The sequence below is a fragment of the Herpailurus yagouaroundi genome, unplaced genomic scaffold (assembly GCF_014898765.1).
Source record: "Herpailurus yagouaroundi ecotype Mexico unplaced genomic scaffold, PumYag 29, whole genome shotgun sequence".
NCBI lineage: Eukaryota > Metazoa > Chordata > Mammalia > Carnivora > Felidae > Herpailurus > Herpailurus yagouaroundi.
In genome coordinates, this window is record NW_024412377.1 from 46,810,311 (window position 1) to 46,827,130 (window position 16,820).

A 16,820-nucleotide genomic window follows, 5' to 3' on the forward strand; every position below is an offset into this window, starting at 1 on the left:
TACTTTGAGGACTTCATCCCAATTTCACTTGTTGTTATGGAGATGGACCTAAGAGGTTATAACAAAACAAACTGGTGAGAGACATGGTCAGAGGCACTTGTTAGTGGTAGTAAACGAGGCCTGGATGTTTCCCAAAGGGCTCCATGAAGAAGCCTGAATGAATTTATCTGGGTCCCAAATTAGTAAAAAGACCCACAACCCTGTGGAGAATGAGCAGAGGCCAGGATTTCTCAGATCTCTGTCTTTTTAAAGGGTATGGGGATCCTTAGGTTCTCAAGGGGTGTATCTTAGACTCAGCCTCCCTCCTTCCCATCCAGTGTACCTGCACCTTCAAGGGCCTGCACATTCCCATCACGTAGGCCTGCTGGGTGACAGGCGATGCATAGAGTGGAGGCAGGAATTGTAGGCCTACTCAGAGGGTACCTATGCACAGAAAGTTTGGGGGTAGATGATAAACTACAAATACCCTCTTGGTCAAGTTAATTCACCTTTGTTAATAAAGGCCATAGTATCCAATGCTCATGAGAACTTTTTGTCTCAGTATACTTTGTCTCTAAAAAGAGCTGGTTGGGGAAAGACAAAGACTCTCATCAACACCCACTCCATAGTAGAAGAGGCACCAAGTTCTTTCCTACAGTTACGAGCAGAATCCCACAGCAGAGTAAATCATCCTCAGTGGTCAACATCTGCATACGCAAACTGAGCACCAATGGTTGGGGTAGTACCTCTCTCTATCCCCTCTTCACAGTCTCACTGAATCTTCTGTCTGCTCTCCAGCCGTGTTATACTGGCTGCTCACAGACTGAGAAAGCATACCTTCTTATCTCTCCAGTGTGACTTGGCCTTACCCTGTTCGATGGGGTAGTCCTGCTTCACAGGTGTGAAGTGCAGGGATGTCTCCCCGCCCTTGTTCACCGGCTTCCACATCGTATTCTTCTCCACGGTGGTCGTCTGAATCTTCACCCTCAGGATCTGGATGCAAAGCCTGGCATTCACACATTGCAGCGAATATTGCCTCCGATGTAGGTTTATCACTAAGCACAGACCTAAACTGAGCAATAGGTTCAACATCATCATCACTGCCTTCTCCTCCTCCTCCTCTTTCTCCTCCTCCCCCACCTTCTTTTTCTTCTTCTCCTCCTCCCCCTCCTCCTTCTCCTCCTCCTTCTCCCCCTCCTGCTTCTCCTCCCTCCTGTTCTTATTCTTGTTTTCCTTCTTTGTCTTCCTCCCTTTCTTCTTCCTCCCCTTCTTCTTCCTCCTCCTCCTCCTTCTTTTTCTTCCTCTTCTTCTTCTTCCTCTTTTCTTCCTTTTCTTTCTCCTCCTCCTCCTCTTCTCCTTCTCCTCCTCCTGCCCCTCCTTCTTCTTCTTCTCCTTCGCCTCCTCTTCTTCCTCCTCCTCCTCATGCACCCTGATATACAAATGCTCTTGTGGATAGGCATTTAGGTCCCTGGATGCCACATGAAGCTAATGATGGGGTATTTCATCAAGAATCCTAATCCGGAGCCATTTGACCAAGTCAGGTGGCTCTCAGTGATGCAAAGGGTGCCGGTGCCAAGGCCCTTGCCGCTACAGCACAGCCTTGGTATCCGACTGCTGCTGCTGGGGCCCCTCAGTGAAGCAGAGCTGTAGGAAATTTTTGAGGAAGCTCATTGCTACAGGGAATGTGGAAACAGGCAGGGAAGGGAACTGAAACACAGCCATCCAGCTGCCCACCTCATCCTGCCCCAGGAAAAGCTATCATTTTAAAGGTAAAAATTTAAGTTGTGTACACAAGCCCAACTTAACAAAGTGATATATGTATAGAAAGAAAACTAGAAGAAAAATTAAAAAGATAATATACCAGTATTTTAAGAATATTACATCTGGCTGATTAGAGTATAGGCAGCTTTTAAAAGTTTTTTTTTTTTTTAATGTTTATTTATTTTTGAGAGAGAGAGCATGAGTGGGGAAGGGGCAGAGGGAGACAGAGACGCAGAATCTGAGGCAGACTCCAGGCCCTGGGCTGTCAGCACAGAGCCTGACATGGGGCTCAAACCCATGAACTGTGAGACCATGATCTGGGCTGAGGTCAGATGCTTAATCGACTGAGCCACCCAGGCGCTCCTATAGGCAACTTTTATTCTTATTTTTTGCATTTTGCTATACTTTTGATATTTCCTAGGTGGAATATATATTGTCTAGGTGATTAGAAAAAAAAAAACCAAAACATTAAATTCCAAAATCTATCTCATTTAAAGGACCGAGCAGAATAAACAATACAGCTAACCCAGGAGAAATGTGTGATTTTGGCTACTTTCATTACTTTGAGCTTTCACATAAAATCTTAAGCCTTATTGATAAAAATCAGTGGAGAGGAACTGTTAAGAAGGACATTTAGTGATAGTGAATGACCACACAACAACGTGGAAATGAGCCCAGCCGGTGTGACACAGGCCTTTGACGTGCAGGTTGTAACCTGAGTAAAACTCTTCTGACCCAGCCCTGCTCAGCACAGATGTTAGGGGTCTAAAGAAAGCTTGGCACGGAGCAAAGAACAGATGGAGAACACTGTGGGAAGCCCCCGTGTCCTCCACGCAGTGATTAAGGAGGGAGATAAGCAGAGCAGTCTTTTTGGAGCTCATGCTTAAGCCTGAAGTGACTTTGTAACATGGCTAGTTACCTCTTTTATTTTATTTTAAAGTTTGTTTATTTTGAGAGAGAGAGAGAGAGAGGACATGCACAAGCAGGGGAGGGGCAGAGATAGAGGGAGAAAGAGCATCCCAAGCAGGCTCTGGGCTCTCAGTACAGAGCCCGATGTGGGGCTCGAACTCACGAACTGTGAGATCATGACCTGAGCTGAAGTTGGACGCTTAACGGACTGAGCCACCCGGGAGCCCCTAGTTACCTCTTTATATCTGAGTTCCCTGTTCTGAGAGGGTGTGGAGTGCAAATGAGGGTGTTAAATGTGGCATGTCCTTAATGGTTTGTTTTCCCTTAAGTCAATGGTAGTAATTACCAGTGTTAATGGGGAAGAGAAAGCCCATGACTGAGTGAAATAATCAGATGTTTGTGTCCCTAAAACTGAGCTTAATACTTACCCCACCCCTCTCTGCTTTCTTCTCTAATGTTTTCCTGTGCTGTTTACAACCCCTCAGTGACCCCTCACAAGCTTCAGAACAAAGGTTAAACTCTTCACCTGGGCACAGAAAGACCTGCTTTTCGTTCTAGTATCTTCCCTTGTCACTACATCCTTTAACCATACCAAACTGACTTTCGTTCTCTTGAACACTTGTGGCAGTTTCTTTCATGTCTCTGGGCGGTTACAGTCTTACTAATATTATCAAATGCCTGCTGCGTGCCAGGCACTGTGCTGAATGTATTAGCCTGTGCCTCATACCAATCTTATCTTATCTCCATTTTATAAATGAGAACCCTGAGGTTCAGAGACACTAAATAATTTGCCTAGAATCACACAGTGAGTAAGTGGCAGAGTCAGAATTTGAACAGTTTTTTTTTTAAACTGATTTATTGAAGTATGATTGACATACAAAAAGCTATGGATGGGGCGCCTGGGTGGCGCAGTCGGTTAAGCGTCCGACTTCAGCCAGGTCACGATCTCGCGGTCCGTGAGTTCGAGCCCCGCATCAGGCTCTGGGCTGATGGCTCAGAGCCTGGAGCCTGTTTCCAATTCTGTGTCTCCCTCTCTCTCTGCCCCTCCCCCATTCATGCTCTGTCTCTCTCTGTCCCAAAAATAAATAAACGTTGAAAAAAAAAATTAAAAAAAAAAAATAAAAAAAAAAACAAAAAGCTATGGATATTTAATGGATACAACTTGACGAGTTTGGAGATATGTATACACCTGGGAAACTATTATTACTATCAGTGCCATAAACTTATCCATCACCTTCAAAAATTTCCTCCTGCCCCTGGGACCCAGCTTGACTCAGAGTTTGAATTCTTTTTTTTTTTTTAATTGTGGTAAAGTAGATACAACAGAAAACTTCCCGTTTTAATCTTTTTCTAGTGTATGCTTCTGTGGCGTTAGGTCCGTTTACATTGTACAGCTATCATCACCACCCACTTCCAGAACTTTTCATTTCCCCCACCCGAAACTCTGTACCCATTAAACATAAACTCCCCAGTTCTCCTTCCTCCCAGTCGCTGGAAACCACCATTCTGCTTCTTATGAATTGGATCACTCTAACTTCATGTAGGTGGAATCAATGTTTGTCTTTTTGTGATCGGCTCATGTAATTTAGCATCATGTCTTCAAAGTTCATCTATGCTATAGTATGTGTAGAATTTCCTTCCTTTTGAAGGCTGAGTAATATCCTTTTGAAGGCTGAGTGTATACATCACATTTTGTTTATCCCTTCACCCATCAATGGACGCTTGAGTTGTTTCCTTCGGCGATTGTGAGTATTGCCGCTGGGAACACGAGCGTACAAATATCTGAGTCCCTGTTTTCACTTCTCTTATTTATACAGAGGTTGAATTGCTGGATCATCTGGTAATTCTGTGTTTTGTGATATGCACAGGGTTGAAGATTGTAGGCCAGTCAAATTGTAGAATCCCCCTCAAGCTGGTTAGACTCACTTTATGGTTTTGGCTGGAACGTCACAGATGTGGAGTTTTATCTCATCACCCCCCAGGGCGTGGCACATGATGTCTGTTTGGCTACTGGTATTTTTAGCTTGGATCACTTATAATGCTGGGGCCTGCCGGGTGTCTCTACTGTAAAGTCTTTTTGTGATTAATAAGTATCTTGTGAGGAGATACTTTGAAACAACGTACATCTCCCTTTTCCCACCAGCCTCTCACCCACTGGATTTTAGCATTCATGGGGATGTTTCTTGATGAATAAGTTATTCCTGTGATGGTACCAAACAGAGATTTTTCTAATGCCATCATCGTTTCTTCTGCATTTATTCATTATCTCTCTGCTATAAAGAGCTTTCTCTTCTCATTTATTTATTCATCAATTTCTATCAGTATAGATTCATGGGTACTACTCTACCCAATGGGTTATAAGCTGTTACAATCATGACTTATTTATTTATTTTTAAATTTTATTTATTTATTTGTTTATTTATTTATTTAGAAAGAGAGAGTGAGAGCATGGGACCAGGGGAGGGGGCCTAGGGAGAGAGTGAAAGAATTAAAAAAAAAAATTTTTAATGTTTTATTTTATTTTTGAGAGAGACAGAGACAGAGCGTGAGTGGGGGAGGGACAGAGACAGAGGGAGACACAGAATCCAGAGCAGGCTCCAGGGTCTGAGCTTGTCAGCTCAGAGTCCAATGCAGGGCTCGAACTCACAACCCGGGAGATCATGACCTGAGCTGGAGTCGGACGCTCAACCGACTGAGCCACCCAGGCGCCCCCATTATTTATTTTAATGCTCAATGTTTCTCAGGTTTAGTCAGTGGAAGCCACTTCAAATTGGTTCTTGTGTCCCCTTGACATTTCTTCTTCATTGTTTGGGCATGTCCTCGCTTTCTGACACAAAGAGATGGTCCAGGTTTATCTTATGTTCCCCCCTGTATTCGGTGATTTGAAGAGAGCGTATTTATTTATAGAATAAATGTTTGGAATGCAAACAATGCTACCCAGGCTGTTTCATGTGCACCCCCTACTGTTTAGCCTTGCGGGTTTCGGATTTCACCGCTGGTTTGTCACTGGATCCGTGAGGCCGTCACCTGTAACGGAAGATGTGTGCATTTTATAGCCCACTGAATGTTAGCTGTAAACCTGGCCCCCTGAGGCAACCCCCAAAAGGAGCTAGCACTGATACGTGTGACAGGATTGTTTGGTTTCCTTCTCTCAGATACTCAAGGGCTTGCCAGCATGGGAGCTCTGTTTGGAGAGAAAACAGTTTTTACATATTTCTCCTTAACGGTAATAGAAACTATTGTTGTAAAGAGGCACTAGGTTTAGACTATGCCATATGGCACTGAGAGGCGTTCATCACTACAGCTTCCAGGGGCTGAACTCAAAATAGCCCATATTTCTGCATTGATGGAGAATTAGCCCTTGGCTGCCAGGAAACACCCATTGTAGCAGCTCTTCAGCCATGTAATTTAAAATAATTACTAATTAAATGAGAATAAAATAGAGTCCATAATAACAATAATAATCACTGTAGCATTGGTCATTAGCCAAGTTACTATTTGTTGGAGCGTCACCTGGGGGAAGATGGCTTGCCAAAGCGGGGAAGACCCGTGAGGGAGCCGTGGCTTTCTCGTGACTGCTGAGGTAAGGGATCGGGACTGCTCTGGGGGGGCTCGATATCTACAGACCCAATTTTCCATTCCATCTAGATCGCCCGTCTCACGTTGTTTCCAGGAATTCGCTAATACGGCAGGCAGCATGCCGTTGAAAACCAAAAAGCAGGAACAGCTGCGTGGCACTTGTCAACGAAATTATATCATCGCAGGAAACAGCTCAAGCGATCACCCTGTCTTCGACAGGCGTCGCTCTTCTCCCCTTCTCGGGAGAAGCAGGGCCCTTTCGCGCGCGGGCCTTTGGGTGTGTGTATCCGAGCCAAGCGGGTTTAAGTGAGTATGTGGGTCAGCGTTAGGTACAGCAGGTTTTAGGTCACGGCGCAAGGGCTTGTCGGGCCATCTACGAAAGTGAAAGGTGGAGGCTGTCTGGGCGAGATGCAGGGTGTCTGGGGCTCACTGTGTGTGACTTCACAGAACATGCCTTCCTTTACTTCATTCATCTGACCAATGAGTACCTACTGGGTGCTGGATAGCCTACTGAGTGCTGGGAATACTGATTAAGACACACCTGGGCGCTGCCCTCGGGGATCTGACGGCCCCCGGGCCGGGAGGAGTATACAAATCCAGACGTGTGAAAGTGCCACAGGGGCAAAGAAGAGAGCACACGAGAGGTGAGCAGGGGGCTCTTGGAGACGTGGCATCTGGGAAGGACTCTTGAGTATGCCGTTTATGTCGAGGCCCGAAGTCAAAGGAATGCTTGGCCAGGTGAACCACGAGGGAAGAATGTTCCCAGCCAAAGGGGTGTCGCGGGCAAGGGCCCTGCACGACGATGGAGCCTCATGAGTTTGGGGAGCTAGCGGAAGTGCATTGTGTAGGGAGAGGCACAGAGGTGCTGAGTGAGGGAGACTGTGACACAAGGGAGGGGTCCCCTGGCTCCAGGGCTTCTGTAGGCTTGGGGAGGGGCCCTGATTTGGTTCCGAGGGCGGGGGGGGGGGGGCGGGGGGGTGGCCAGCTTCAGAGCTGAGCAGCAGCAGGACGTGGTTTATGTCTGTAAAAGCTCAGTCTCGTTGCTGGTGGAGAGTGGCCTGGTGGGGACGGGGCCTGGGCTGGCCCAGCGCCCAGGTAGCAGGTCATTCAGATAAGAGAGGACAGTCCCCTAGGGGGATGGCAGGGCGCGGGAGGAAGTAGACTGATGGGGCATTCATTTAGGCAGTAGACTTGACCCGGGGTGGCCAGGACTTGAGGAGGTGCCAGGGCTGGTTCTCAGGTCTCGGGCTTGAGCAAACTGGATGAACGGATGTGCTGTGTGTCAGCAAGTTGCTATCTGAGGACAACTTTATCTGAGGGTTAAAATATTCAGTTTTTTTTTTTTATGGTGGCAAAATACACTTAACGACCTTTGCCATCCTAACCATTGTTACGTGTGCACTTCTGTGGCTCTCGTTCCCAGTGTGCCACCGCGATTGCTACTGTCCGTCTCCAGAACTCTTCCTTCTTCCTCACCTGGAACTGTACCCGTTGCTCACGGACTTCATGTCCCCCTCCGGCACCTCCTGGCCGTCAGCAGTCTAGTCTGTCTCTATGAACGCGACTGCCCCGGGAACCTTGTAGAATCGCACAAGGTTTGGCCTTTGGTGACTGGCTTATTTCACTCTGCGCGCTGTCTTCAAGGTTCACCCGTGCTGTGGCCTGTGTCAGAATTTTCCACCTCGGGCTGAATCATTCTGTTTCACGTATACATCGTATTTTATTTATTCATTCATCCATTGATGGATATTTGAGTTGCTTCCCCCTCTTGGCTGTTGTGAAGATGGCTGCCAAGGATGTGAGGGTACAAATACCCGTTGGAGTCCCTGCTTTCATTTCTTTGGGGTATCTACCCAGAAGTGGAATTGGTGGATCATATGGGAATTTTATATTTAACATATCGAGAAACCACCAAACTGTTCTCTATAGGCTGTCCCATTTTACGTTCCTACCCGCAGTGCACAAGGGTGCCAGTTTCTCCACAGCCTCGCCAACACTTGTTATTTATTTACTTATTTATTTTCCAACTTTTAAAAAAAAAGCGTATTTTGAGAGAGAGAGAGAGAGAGTGGGCATGAGTTGGGGAGGGGCAGAGAGAGAGAGAGAGAGAGGGAGAGGGAGAGAGAATTCCAAGCAGAATGCTGGCTATTGGCACAGATCCCATCATGGGGCTTGATCCTGCAAACCGGGAGATCATGACCTGAGCCGAGATCAAGAGTGGGACACTTAACCAACTGAGCCACCCAGGCTCCCCTATTTATTATTATTATTTTTTTATTATTTTATTTTTTTGATAATCACTATCCTAATGGGTATAAAGTGGCATCTCATTGTGGTAAGATGCTCAGATTTGTGGATGAGAGATATTCATGGGGCGCTGTTGAGTAAATGGTGGGCTGTACCAGGTGGGATTTCCATCGAGTGGTCTTCTGGCCCTTGGATCACTTCAAATTCTGCTGACCCTGCTGTGCAGTGGGCTCTTGTGAACGCCTCATTGTCGTGGAACTTCCGTGGTTGTCCTTACGGCATCCTATCTCTGCCAGTGTGCCTACTCTTTGAGGATGGGAGTCTTTGGGCATTTGGATTCACTTCCGGTGAACAAATGACATTTTGTACCTGGTTCTCCCCTTTCTACTCCACATTGCAGCTCCTGTGGAAATTAACCAGGAATAACTAACTGTGAGCTGTGGATAAAAGTGGTGGAAAGCTTCAGAAAGGGAATTTATTGCCATGGTCTTGGGAGGTACATCTAGCTGAAATCACACAGGTCTGATGATCTTTTAGAGTGAGCGGAAGGCATTTTTGTTTGCTTTTCTTTTTTTTTTTTTTTTGTAACAAAGAAAATTCAGCTTTAAAGTGTTTTTCAATTTCTCTCTCAGCTCCTTTCATTCTCTGATTTCTTCCTCTTAATGGGATAACATAAACCAGTTTTCTGTCGTCTATTATTCATCAAAGCTGTCGATTTACCCTGAACAGAATGAAGGCAAGGATGTTATTAAAACAACTTCCAATTGAGCTGCTAATAAGTGCTGAAATGCATCCACATTTCTCCTATTGATTATATCCTGCCGACAGAGGCAAACACAAGCCATGTACCATACGCTGCCTGTGGAAATGAAAGATTTAATTAGATGAAAACCGAATGAGCTGGAAGATCTACTGCGCTCGGCCATCAAACAATTGTTATTCATAATTGGCTGTTTGAAATGTCCCTGCTTCTTGAGCCTTTTTCACTTAAAAAAATTCCCTACCACGCATTAAGATGAACATGGTCGTTAGTGAATTTTCCCCTGTGCATTTTACAAGCTCAAGGTTGTGGGCTAGAATGAGCCCTGTCAGGCCATTAATCAGGTGTAATAGAACATCTTGAAATGGAGAATTAGCAGGCAAGAACAGGGAAACGGCATGTCTTCTCCATTTCAGGCCCGTCTTCAAATGCTGAAGGTGGGAAAAGAGGGGCTGGTGGGGAGGATGTAAGAAGAGGTCCATAAACCCAGAGAGTGGGATTCTTTAGAACTGGCTAGCTCTGTAAGTGTGTGCATGTAAAGTTTAATGTCTGGTAAATGCACTGATGTTTAGTGACACGAGTGTATTAAAAAGTTGGTATTCACTTTGCCAAGGATGTTTCAGGCACCCATCAAGTGGCCTGCTTTTTAAGACAGCTAGGAGGAGAAAAATGGACGGAAATCGTTGCCTATGGTAGCCATGTGGCAGTTAGCCTATTCAGCTTTTCCTTCTCGGACCTCTGAGGCTTTGGTTTCCTCCTTTGCACAATAGGGATATGAGTTACACCTATTTCATCGATTTGTTGTGGGGATTAAGTGTTGTGGGGATTAATGTGGGCATCGCTTTTAGCACTGTTACTGGGCACACGGGTGTATGCTAAATGAATGTCAGCTATTTGCAAAAAGAATTCACCTTCCATGTCTTCAAGGCCCTGAAGGAAAGATATCACCTCTTCTGTTCTATTTCCCGTAGCATCTTCCTCAGTGCTGAACACCCTGCTGTCAGGAAAAACGCTCATCTGAAATAAAAGAAGTGTCAATCTCTCAATCTTTTCTTTTTTTTTAAGTTTATTTATTTTGAGAGAGAGAGAGAGAGAGAGAGAGAGAGAGAGAGAATGCAAGAGTGGGGGAAGGGCAGAGAGGGAAGGAGAGAGAGAGAATCCCAAGCAGGCTCTGCACTGACTCTGGACTGACTCACTTATGCGGGGCTCAAATTCATGAACTAGGAGATCATGACCTGAGCTGAAACCAAGAGTCAGATGCTTAACTGACTGATCCACCCGGTCACCTCAATCTCTCAGTCTTGAGGTTCTTATAGACTTGGGTGGGAGTTGATAGTCGTTCAACAAATATGTATTTAACATCTTAAATAATTTTGATTTTTTTAAAGTTTATTTTTGAGAGAGGGGGAGAGAGAGAGAGAGAGAGAGAGAGAGAGAGAGAGAGTGAGCACATGCCTGCCGGGGCAGGCAGAGAGAGAGGGAGAGAGGGAATCCCCAGCAGGCTTGGGGCTGTCAGCCCAGAGCCCCACACGAGGCTCAGTTTCACGAACTGAGAGATCACGACCTGAGCTGAAATCAAGAGTCGGACGCTTCACCAGCTGAGCCACCCGGGCGCCCCAATGTCTTAAATCATTTTAAAAATAGTATTTTGTTTTTCTGATGACAAAAGGAATAACAGCTGCTCCTTGACAGAGGCAGTGAGGATCATGGTTGAGAGAGCAGGGAGCGGAGCCAGACTGTCTGCTTCCCCGGCCACCCTGTGAAGATTCGATGGGTTAAGACCCCACCAGACACTCGCAACAGGGTCCGGCACATAATACGTGTTCAATAAGCTCCAACTGGTATTTAATGAAATATAGTAAAAACCAACTACAGATCATGTATCCTCATGATCCCGAGATAATGGCCAATAAATACTTACTGAAAGTGTGCTCTGTGATTAGCACAGTGCTATGGGGCCTGATTCTTTGTGTCGTGTTGCACTGAGTTTATGCTACAGTAGAATCTCAGGCTGGATATTTTTTCTTTAATATCTGGCCCCCTGTAGTCACCACTTCTGTACAGAAACGCCGCGGTGTGTTAGTTCTTGTTTCTCAAGTGTAATTTGGAGTCAAGTGGACCAGATAAACAATGTCAGTGAAAATATCTCTTGCAGACACTGACGGGACTTATCCGTCTAGGAACGAAGAGATAACAGATGCATAAATGTTTAATTTTTCTTTGCATGTTAATGTAACCACTGAACTCTCTTGGTCCCCGAGCAAATTAATCATCACAAAATGAGAGTAAATGACACACGATCTGTATTGAGCTGTTGTCTGTTGGATCAGCCATCCCTCGGCGCGGGTATCATGGAAGAGGCGGGTCTCTGCAGCGGAGCTGTGTGAACGGCTGTGATAGATCTAAGCACATTAGGATGCTCCTTGGAAAGCTTGGGGCCCTGATCTTCTAGCTTGAGGTCGGTTCTTGGCATGTTTGGGGAGTGATGGTTCCCTCTCCCTTGTGGAGGAGGGCCGGCGCTGGACTCTGAAGTCCCGACATCTTCAATCCCTAGCTGTGTGATTGTTCGAAGTCACAGCCTCTCTGAGCTTTATTTGCTTCATGCGCAAAATAAAGTTGTGGCTAAAAACTGTATGTATATCCTTTTTGTTTTTAATTGTAGTAAAATACCCAGAACATAAAATTTACCATCTTGCCCACTTTTAAATGCGCAGTTCAGGAGGCAACTAAACCATGTTTAGCTCCAATGATAATGCTACCAATATTGCCACCACATGCCCAGTAGAACTGTCGTGTGGAGCAAATTAACAAAAGGAGGTGAAGGTGCTTTCTCAAGGAGGCAAGGCTTTGCAGGCCTCAGTTTCTCCTGTCCACGTGGCCCCATCCCCTCTCTGGGCTCTGTTTCCCCACCAGGGGCTTGGAGCTCAGATTCCTTTAGTGCTGACGTTCTGCCCATCTGCCCAGCAGAGGGTCCCAAGTCAACCGGGAGGCAAGCCTTCTGCTAAAAGGCTGCGTTTCTCTGGTGAGGCGTCAGCAACATTATGCCCACGGAGGTTTCATCACTTTTCTGGTCACCCTTTGCAAGGAAGCCGTTGGTAAAATCTGACTCGTCAGTGACACTGATATATCTATGCCTGGGTCTGCATCCATATCTGTAGCTCTATCTATACCCATAGCTATCTTTATTAGTTCATTAAAAGATGTTTATCTAACAACGCCTCATTGCCAGGCACCCTTTGAGGCACTGGGGATGCAGCCGTGAACGAGAGGCAGCTCGCCTGGCTTCACAGAGCTTGCCTTTCAGTGGGCAAGGCAGACAGTAAACCAGTATAACAAGTTAGTGAAAGGGTGGGCCTACGCCGGCTGACTCCATTTTGTTCTGTGTTCTCCACCTTGAGTGACTATGTCCCCGACATAGAAACCTCAGATCGCGCCTCCTCCCCTTGAGTAATCTCCCGCTCACCCGTTCAAACTTCCTGATCAAAACACGCCCAGCGACCTGCGTAATAGGACTCTGACCCTTCCCCAGCCAATCGGCCGAGGCCACGACCCTTCCCCAGCCAATCGGCTGCCCCTAGACCCCTATAAAACCTTTGTGCTTTTGAAACTCGCTCTCTCTCCCCGGTATCTCACCGCTGCCTCGGTGCAGGTAGGGGATTGAGCTCGAGCTAGCTCGAATAAAGGCTCTTTTGCTTTTGCATCGGACTCGGCTCCCTAGTGGTCTTTGGGGATCACGAATTCTGGGCATAACATTAGAAGTGATAGATGCTGGATGGCGGACACCCAGGACTCCCAGATGGCGTCATCCATACCAGCGAAGGAGAAGAAGCTCGTGGAGGTGAAGCTAGGAGAGCCGCCACGCTGGATGCTGAGGCGGCATTTCACCCCTAAAGGCATTGCTGAGCGTTTCAAAGTTCGTCAGTGTGACGAAAGGGGGCGTCGCTGGGATTCCTATGGTGCAGGCAGTTTATGTGCTTTTCAAATACTGTCATGGTTACAAGGAACACAAACGTGAGGGGTGACGCAAGTACCACTGAAGGGGGCCCGGGGTGGAGGCACATTCGGCATTCCTAACCGTGACCTTTGCCTGGCACCCTTGAATCCTTTCATATCCTAATTCAGAATTACCCTCCAATAAAAGATAACTGGTACTTGGAAAACAAGAAAGAAGAAGTGATAGGTGTGGAGAGAAAAACAGTGCCAGGCCCGGAGCTGGAGGGTGACAGGGGCTTCTCTTTAGAAGGACTGGTCAGGGAAGGGCTCCTCAGAGGGGACACTGAATGAAGGGAGTCCTGAATGAAGGAGCAGGCCTGAATGAATGGAGAGGACCAGCCATGGGAAGGTGTGAGGAAGTGTGCTCCAGGTGGGGGTGGAGGGAAGAACTTCCTAGAGGCCATAGAGACTCCTCCCTGCCTTGGGCCAGTGACCGAGGCTGAGCCAGGGTAGCCCCAGTGCAGAAGGACTTTGGGTTCCTTCTCTTCTCCCTGGGTTTCCATAGATGACAGTATTTCTTTTTTATTAAAAATTTTTTTAAAAAATATTTATTTATTTTTGAGAGAGAGAGAGAGAGACAGAGTGCAAGCAGGGGAGGGGCAGAGAGAGAGAGAGGGAGACACAGAATCGGAAGCAGGCTCCAGGGTCTGAGCTGTCAGCACAGAGCCCGATGCGGGGCTCAAACTCACGAACCATGAGATCACAACTTGAGCCTAAGTCGGACGCTTAACCAACTGAGCCACCTAGGCACCCCATAGATGACACTATTTCAAGAGCATCTCCAGGCAGCTGGGAATCAATGTTGGGGGAACAGAAGACCTTCTTGGTCCCTTTGGTTAATTTGGCCAAATTAATCAAAGGGACCAAGAAGGTCTTCTGTTCCCCCAACATTGATTTGAGCCCCTCTCCTCGGAGGCCAACAGGGCACCCAGCCTCTGCTGGCAGCCGAGTTCCCACGGCCCCACCCCGGTGCTTGGAAACAACGACAGCTTCAGGAGTGCCAAAGAAGGACAAAGATGCCAATGTCCTTCAAATCAGAGCTGTGATATTTGGTAATGAGGCACAACTCTGTTAGTGAGGACATGAGAAATGCACATTTATTAAGGCTTTCTGAGATAATTTTGCACAATTTATAATTTGGCATTTGTTCAGATACTGGTTCAGCTGCTTTAGTGGCGAAGAAGCTAACAGAGGCTTTAATGAGGTGGAAGGTAGTTTTCCTTTCATGTACAAGTCTGAGCCAGGAGGCAGGCCTGGAAAGGAGAATGGCCCTGTTCCATCACATGCGCCCCGGCCCTGGGGCTCCTTCCATTCTCTGCTTCGCCACATCCTTGAATGCTGTGCTGGTCCACTGAGTCACAGGTGACTCACACTGCCCCTTGTGATGGTGTTGAAGCCGGCAGGAAGGGGAGTGGTAAGTGAGGACATGTCCTTAGTTTTAAGGCTGTGACCTTGGAGTTGTAGACATTACTTTCTTTAAGGTTTAACAGAAGTAAAACAAATGAACCGCTGAAGTAGTGTTTCGTAAAAGTTTACTGTGTACCCACCAAAAAGATAGTTTCCAAACCAGGAGCCCTCAAACCAAAACGTGGACTGAAACTCAGACGTATGTTGTTAGGAAGCAACTTGTATAGAGCGGAGGCAGTGACGGTTCTGTGTTCACAGTGATGGGTTCCAAAATTAAAAAGTTCTTAAATGACGGGAAATTGGTTAGTGGATGCCTCACACCCATCTTGGGGGAACAATTTAACTTTTGCTTATGATTTTCAGAGGTATGGAGCCAGAAGTGACCCAGGTCAAGGTAGCCTCGCTTGTCTTGCAAAGTAAGCTCAATTAAGCTTTGCTTGTATGACTGGTTTTGCTCAGGGAGTTTTTAAGTCCTGTCTTTGCTTGTGTTTGGTTTTGACACAATTGATAATTTTTTTTATTGAATGGGACATATTTATACTAAAGCAATTATTGGACCTAAAAATTTTTTTAATTTAATTTTTATTTGAATTCCAGTATAGTCAACATACAGTGTTGTATGGGTTTCAGGTGTACAATATAATGATTCAATAGTTCTGTACATTACTCAGTGCTCGTCATGGTGAGTGTACTCTTAATCCCCTTCACCTATTTCACCCCAAACCCCACCCACCTCCCTTCTGGTAACCACCAGTTTGTTCTCTATAGCTGAGTGTTTTTTCTGGTTTCTCTCTCTCTCTCTCTCTCTCTCTCTCTCTCTTTTTTTTACTTTGTTGATTTGTTTTGTTTCTTAAATTCCACGTATGAGTGAAATCATATGGTATTGTCTTTTTCTGACTTCTTTCACTTAGCATTATACTCTCTAGATCCATCCATGTTGTTGCAAATGGCAAGATTTCATTTTTTATGGCTGAATAATATTCCTGTGTGTGTGTGTGTGTGTGTGTGTGTGTGTGTGTGTGTGTGTTTGACATCTTTATCCATTCATCTATTGATGGACACTTGGGCTGCTTGCATATTTTGGCTATTGCGAATAATGTTGCACGATTACTGAACTTTTAATTTGGGAGACACTTATCCCCCCAAATTGTTGGTTGTTTGTCTGATACTCATATTTAACTGGGCATCTTATCTGGCAATCTTAATTGGCAAGAACCTAGTCATATAGACACATCTAGTTTCAAGAGAGTCTGGGATACTGAGCCTTTAGGGGGGCAGTATTGTGTCCGACTACAACCTGGAGTTTTAATTACTAAAAGGAAGAAGGGGAGAATGGATATTGGGGACAACTCGCCGTCTTTGCCCAAACTTACACGGTCTCATTTATTCATTCATTCTACTAATATTTATTAAGCACCTACTGTATGACAAGTATTGGATAAATAAAATAGGGAAGGCTCCTGCTGTCAGGGAGTATATATTTTAGTGGAAAAGACAGATAATAACAATTTAAACACGTGTAGAATTTCAAGTAGTAATACATGTTATGGGGAAAAATAAGGCAAGTAAAATTCTAAAGTGTGATAGGAAAGCTGCTTTTTATTTTCTTTTAATGTTTACTTATTTATTTTGAGAGAGAGCGAGCGAGCGAGCAGGAGTGGGGGAGGGGCAGAGAGACTATCCCAAGCAGGCTCCACACTATCTGTGCAGATTCCAACGCAGGGCTCGATGCTACGAACTGAGAGATCATGGCCCGAGCCGAAATCAAGAGTCTGGTGCTCACCCAACTGAGCCACCCAGGCTTCCCTGGAAAGCTGCTTTAAAAAAATTTTTTTTTTTTCAACGTTTATTTATTTTTGGGACAGAGAGAGACAGAGCATGAACGGGGGAGGAGCAGAGAGAGAGGGAGACACAGAATCGGAAACAGGCTCCAGGCTCTGAGCCATCAGCCCAGAGCCTGACGCGGGGCTCGAACTCACGGACCGTGAGATCGTGACCTGGCTGAAGTCGGACGCTTAACCGACTGCGCCACCCAGGCGCCCTGAAAGCTGCTTTTTAAATGGGAGAGGTAAGAGAAGCTTCTCTGGAGAAAGGACTTTTGAGAAAGTCCTGAATGAAGTGAGGGAGGAAGCACGTGAAGCCCTGGGGAAGAGCGTGCTGGCCAGAGGGACAAACTAGTGCAAAG

The 16,820-nt window shown here is 46.1% G+C and overlaps 1 pseudogene; it reads right to left on the minus strand.

The window, feature by feature from the left end:
• Window positions 1–516: 516 nt before the first annotated feature.
• Window positions 517–1,650, minus strand: LOC121041057 (methylosome subunit pICln-like; annotated as a pseudogene).
• Between the last annotated feature and the right edge of the window lie 15,170 nt (window positions 1,651–16,820).